General features: G+C 36.0%; 1 non-coding gene across 1 annotated transcript; it reads right to left on the bottom strand.

The window, feature by feature from the left end:
• Positions 1-567: 567 nt before the first annotated feature.
• On the bottom strand, positions 568-670 carry LOC124892227. Its single transcript, XR_007050134.1, has one exon. It is a non-coding gene; the product is annotated as a small nucleolar RNA R71 (small nucleolar RNA).
• Positions 671-5,977: the final 5,307 nt, after the last annotated feature.

Below are 5,977 nucleotides of genomic sequence, written 5' to 3'. Positions count from 1 at the left end.
GTTGAATGTTATCAAAATGGCACCATTATCGGGGAGTGAAATATAGATTTCACTTTTGTGGTGTGCTTATTACTTGGGAATACCCGAGGTGGTATAATTTACTTTGGTTTTTATTTTTGAATTTTGTTTTAGGTGATCAAAGTGTCATTGCAACATTGAGAGTTAACAAAACCATGATCAATAGTGCAAGAAATATGGGCCCCATTGACTCCCCTCTTGATGACAAAGGTCAAATAAATGAGGCATGACAAATAAGTGCAATTCGTATCCCACCAACCAACGGGAATGAGGTGTTTCATATGACTAGTGTCATGCGTCACATGTTGCAAATGAAATTATTGCATGGGGGACTAGCATATGATGATCTGAATGTCCATTTGAAGTACTTTGTGGAAGTTTGTGTGCTATTTAATATATGCTGTCCATCCGACTTTGACTTTTCCCATTTTCACTAACGGATGAGGCGGTTTTATGGATTCTCACTTCCACCCAGGTCAATTACATCATGATAAGATCTTACTATGGTGTTTCTAGATAGATATTTCCCACCATAAAAAATTCTTCAAAAGCCTAATGAGATTGTGAACTTCTGGCAAATGAATGGAGAACCGTTATTTGAAGCTTGTGAAAGATTCAATGGAAAGTTAGCCCAATGCCCAAATCATGAGGTTTTGAAAAAGATAATTCTTGAAATTTTCTATAGGGCCCTTGATCTATTAAAAAAATGGTGGTGGATAATGCGGAGGGCGGTTCTATAATAAGATTGCATCATCTTGCAGCCTTTCGATTGATAGGTGAAGTATCAAAACAAAATCGAGGGTGGCACACCCATGATGTTGATGCTCCTAGTACCCCTTTTAATACCTCCATAGTGACTAATGAGCAAAGAAAATGAGATGAGGAGAAGGAGGAGAAAATGTCCAAGATGATCACCCAACTTAAGATTTTAACAAAACATGTTATAGGTGCACCCAAAAAAGTGGTGAATGACATAGCGTCAAAGCATTATGAAGTTGATGATGAGGCAAAGAAGTTGGCTAAAGAATTCGGTGCTTGGCATACTACTCGGGAGGTTCCATCTCCTCCTATCAGAGGCAAGGTGGAAACAAAGGTTTGATGGATCGTGACTGAGAGAATGATCAGAGAGACAGGAAACGTGACTATGACCACTACATTCCTCCTCATGATAGGGATAAGGCCAAAGTGTCAAATGTCATCGACCCCAAAAAGTTCAAGACCAAAGATGTTTTGGCAAGAATCTTGAGTAGAGTTCAAGGTAAAGACAAAATGGTCCTTGAGTTGAAGAGTGAATCCTCTGTGCTCTCCCAAATGTTGGTGTCACACTCTGCCTCCATCAAGTAATTAGAGTCCAAAGTCATGCACATCTCCATGCAACTAAATGCAAAGGTTAGAGGTGGAATTCTGAGTGACACAATTTCTAACCTAAAGAATGAAGCACAAGTCCTAGCAATTGTCACTAGAAATGGAAAAGCTATTGAAGAGCCCTTTGGAGGAGATGTCAGTTAAAATATGCCCAAGGACTAGGAAAGGGAGGTGACGCCTCAAAGAAGAAAGGAAAATAATGAGAAAGAGATAGATGAAAGAAATGAGGAAGTAGGCGAAGTTGAAAAGCCGCAAGGATAAGCAATGCCAATGACAGTGCCCAAGTGCACACGCAAGTGCACATGGTCTTATCAAGTAGTAAAGTGGCCTTCAAGAAGACAAGTATCAATCCCACAGGGACTTGATTTAACAATGATTCAATTCTATTTTAATTTTTAAGATTTATTTAGTGTGAGAGTAACAAAAAATAGAGTTTTTAATTATGTAAATTAAAAATAAAGTAAATAATGAGTAAAATAAAAGTCTTGAAACAATCAATAAGAGAAAACTCAAGGTTAAAGCACTTCGAACAATCATTTTATATTATTAAACTTCATTCGTTAACTTACTTATTGTGGTTGTTGATTAATAGGGTTAATTGCATGATCATGGTTTCCCAACCTCTAAGATTTTACCTAATATGGACATTACAACTACATCATTAAGTGGGAATGTAATAATCCAATTAAGTTATTAAAGCTATCGTCCTACGTTTGAATTAAGTAAGGCATCTAAGTGCATCCCTGTCCTAGATGCTAAGTTCAATTCTTTATTTTATAAAAGAATAAAAACCCAAACTTTGTTTTTTCATATGTTCTATCACTGACAATATATGTATTTTACGGGTGGTCAATCCATAAAATAATTTAAACGAGAATAAACAAACAACTGAAATAATAAGCAAAATTAATCGAATTTAATCTAAAACAATAGTACTCATATTCTTGGATTTAACACTGGAAAGAGGGTTTCTAGTCGATAATATTCATAATCAAGATCAAAATAATTGAATACATGTTATAAAAAATGAAAAGCTAAATAAAAATAATGCAACCGAAAGAAGTAGCACATGTTTCCAAATTAATTCCAATTCACGTCCAAGGTGTCCAAGCTTGTCCAGGAGTATATATATTTAAAGTGGAGTTGAACCCAATCCATGAGGGATTAATAATGGCACATGATACCAAATATTCCATACAGATTCCCTCCTGCATCCTTGAAATATGTGCCCCAATTTGAATTAAAATAGGATGTCCCAAACTACATCGACAGAATTAAAATTGATTTTGTATAAACCACCAATCACGATGTGAGGCTGGCTTCAGTCAAATAGGGTCACGATGCACCCCTATTGTGACACCTCTCTAAAATTTGTTTATCAAAAATTGGTTAAGTGTTGGACGTTCCTCCATTCATCATTTACTTTGTGGTGTATTTCCAATGAATTTCTAGCCTTTAAATCATCAATATATCATCATATTTAGCTCACAAAGCCTCCTATATAATTACAAATGACTAATTAGAGATCAAAACAACATAATATCGTCAATGATGAATCAAAAGAAAAGCTAAAATAAGGCAAATTCACAATGATCTTCACTTTTATGGTCCTACTCTTGACTTAATCAAATTGAGTTTTTCACATTAATAGCAAGTTATTCCATATATAATTACACATTTAAACCATTTGGAATATATTAAACACATTAGAATCCAACAAAGCCAACTAAACACACACCTAGCTCAAGTTAGTGAAACTATTTTTTTGGATTGAACTCTAAATTACACAATTAAGTACAAACTCATTTGGAAAATATGTTGAACATTATAATCATACACAAGGACACTTAAATGCTTATTTATATCAATATGAACATATCAATCACACAAATTTCTCTCAAAACAAGGCAAAATAATCTAGAATAACGACTCCAAATTGTATAAAACCACCTCAAATCAGCGAAACATCAAAGTTCCTCGCCCGTTCCCTCAATGGTTGCATAAAAAGAAAGAGAGTGACAATTTAATAAAATTTATCACAAAACTTAGCAATCTTTCAATAAATATCCCACTACTCGAGGCAATCCAAGAGATTCAGGGATATGCTAAGTCAATGAAGAAGTTAATCACCAAGAAGAAGCTCGTTAAGAGTGATACCATTGAGGTTTCTCATGGGTGTAGTGCTATCATGGATAGAAAAGTCACAAAAAAGAAAGATGACCCTGGAGCATTCGCTATCCCTTACACCATTGGGACTCATAAGTTTGCAAAAGATCTTTGTGACCTTAGTGCAAGCATCAATCTAATGCCCTTTGTCATCTATAAGAAACTTAGCTTAGAAACTCCTATGCTGACCTCAATGAGACTTTTGATGTTAAACTAGTCCATAAAAAAGTTGGTGGGTATATTGTTTGATGTCCTTGTGAAGGTGGAAAAATTCATTCTCCCAGCAAATTTCATAGTATTGGATTGTGAAATGGACAAAGAAGTACTTGTCATTCTTGGTCGTCCTTTCTTGGCCACTGATAAAGCCATTGTCGACCTAGACCTGGGGGAGATAAAATTTTTGGTACAAGAAGATAAAGTTTCATTCAAAATTTACAAGCCAAAGTAGCAAACCACAGAGTTACAAGTTGTATCCATGGTAGAAGTTGAAAATATGAAGATGAACGAAGAGGAGTTAGAGGACCCAATTTGAGAATGAATGGAGAAAAACATCGTACCATGATGATAACTAATGTGTTGGGTAGGAGGTGACCCATAAATGCCATGAGAGTAACTTTTATCCCTTTTTGTTAAGTTTTTGTAGAATTGATGTTATTTTCTTTACGTAAATTCTACTCCATGCATTTGTAGCACCTTAGAGTGAGTTATAAGCTTATAAAAAAGGGAAAGTGTGCAAGTCTACTTTGAAAAATTTAAGCAGGGAATAATTTGTGCAAATTGAGTAAAATGTTGACCATGGGAAAACAAGGGATAAAAACTCCTCTTAGTCACTGCGATCGTGGAACCCACCAATTACGGTGATACGGGTGTCAGCGATCGCGGTCGCAGTTACTTCAGTCATTTAACTCCTAGTTTCCCCTATTTCCCTTATACTCTCTTTTAGGATTTTACTCTCAAATTTAGGCTAAATTTTTGTCAAGTTGTGAGCTCTCATACAGCCTCTTTGCGCATTCCTTTTTGTATCACAACTCAGGTATGTGACATGAATCCATGCTTTTATTTTTGCAAATAGACCATAATTTTTACCTATATAGTAGAACATGCTAACAATATAAAATTGGAAAGAATGTAAACATACAGAGGTGACATGGGACCAGCCTCAGGTGTCCTAACTGGATCTTATGCCACAACCGCGGTAATGTGAATATAGCCCTGACTACCAATTGTGGTAACTGAGGACAGGTCCCCTACCAGGTTAAAAATCCTAAACTTTCCAATTTTTAGCCAGGCAACTCTATGCACTTAGTCCAATGAACTTTAATGATCAATATAGCACAACCTACATGATTAAACTGACATCAAAAGATATTATGTATGTTTAGTGCTTTTAGGACAACCTCATGGATATGCATGATCATATCTGATTAATGGCACTTAAATGCCACACTCACTAATACAGTGATCTTCCAAAGACAAAGTTTTTCTTGGAAAAAAGGATGTGTTTGGAGAATGTGCCATAGAAACTACCATCCTTCCATGAAAAATTTGAAGCCACAGAGTGGAAGTGCTTTGCACTGAACCCATGCCTTGCAAATGAACAACGGGTTCGTGAATTTTATGCCAATATCAGTGAAGCATTTTCTTAGACCAACTCAATGTGATTGTAAAGATTTGGAGAAACTCGATGAAAGTTGGGGCTAAACAAATCAATGATGTCTATGGGCTCAAACAGGAAGACATGGGTGAATTCAAAATAAAGGGGTGTACATCAGAGAATTAGTTGGCACAACGGCTATGTCCCGAAAAGAAAGTTTCATAGACCAATACTAAAAGCAATATTTCCATGAACGACTTCACTTATGAGGCTTAAATATAGTTGCACATCATTTGTAGCCGAGTGTCTCCTTGCACTCACATGACAACAGTCCTTGAATTGTGTGCTCATATGGTTTCTTGTATTTTAGATAGTATTCCTTTGGATATTGGTCAACTCATGGTCAATGAAATAGATTAATTTAAAAACTAGTGTGGTACAAATATCTTTTACCCTTCTTTGATTACTGATCTTTGTAAGAGAACGGGGGTGGAAGAGTATGCTAGTGATACATGGGTATGTCCTAAATCCCGCATCTACCCATCAAAGATTCGAGGAGAGGGTGCACAAGGAAAAAGGAAGATAAGAAAGATCAACTTGTAATATCAGCATGTAGCAAACCCAAACCTCATAGGCAAACCACCGTGGGACCTCTTGAAGAAATTAGAGTTAATATTGTAACCATAAAGAGTTTGTGTCTAGTTTTCCCCAAGGACTGGGAGAGCCTTTCACCACTCAACTTTCCTCTGTGTTATGTGCTGATTATGAGAAGTTTAACAAGGTATAAAAAAAGAAAGAAGCTATCATTGACAACCTTTAGAAAGCCTACTCCTC

The sequence above is a fragment of the Capsicum annuum genome, chromosome 1 (assembly GCF_002878395.1).
Source record: "Capsicum annuum cultivar UCD-10X-F1 chromosome 1, UCD10Xv1.1, whole genome shotgun sequence".
NCBI classification, from domain to species: Eukaryota; Viridiplantae; Streptophyta; class Magnoliopsida; order Solanales; family Solanaceae; genus Capsicum; species Capsicum annuum.
Note: the sequence above shows the minus strand (reverse complement) of the source record. Positions and strands in the feature narration are given on the sequence as shown.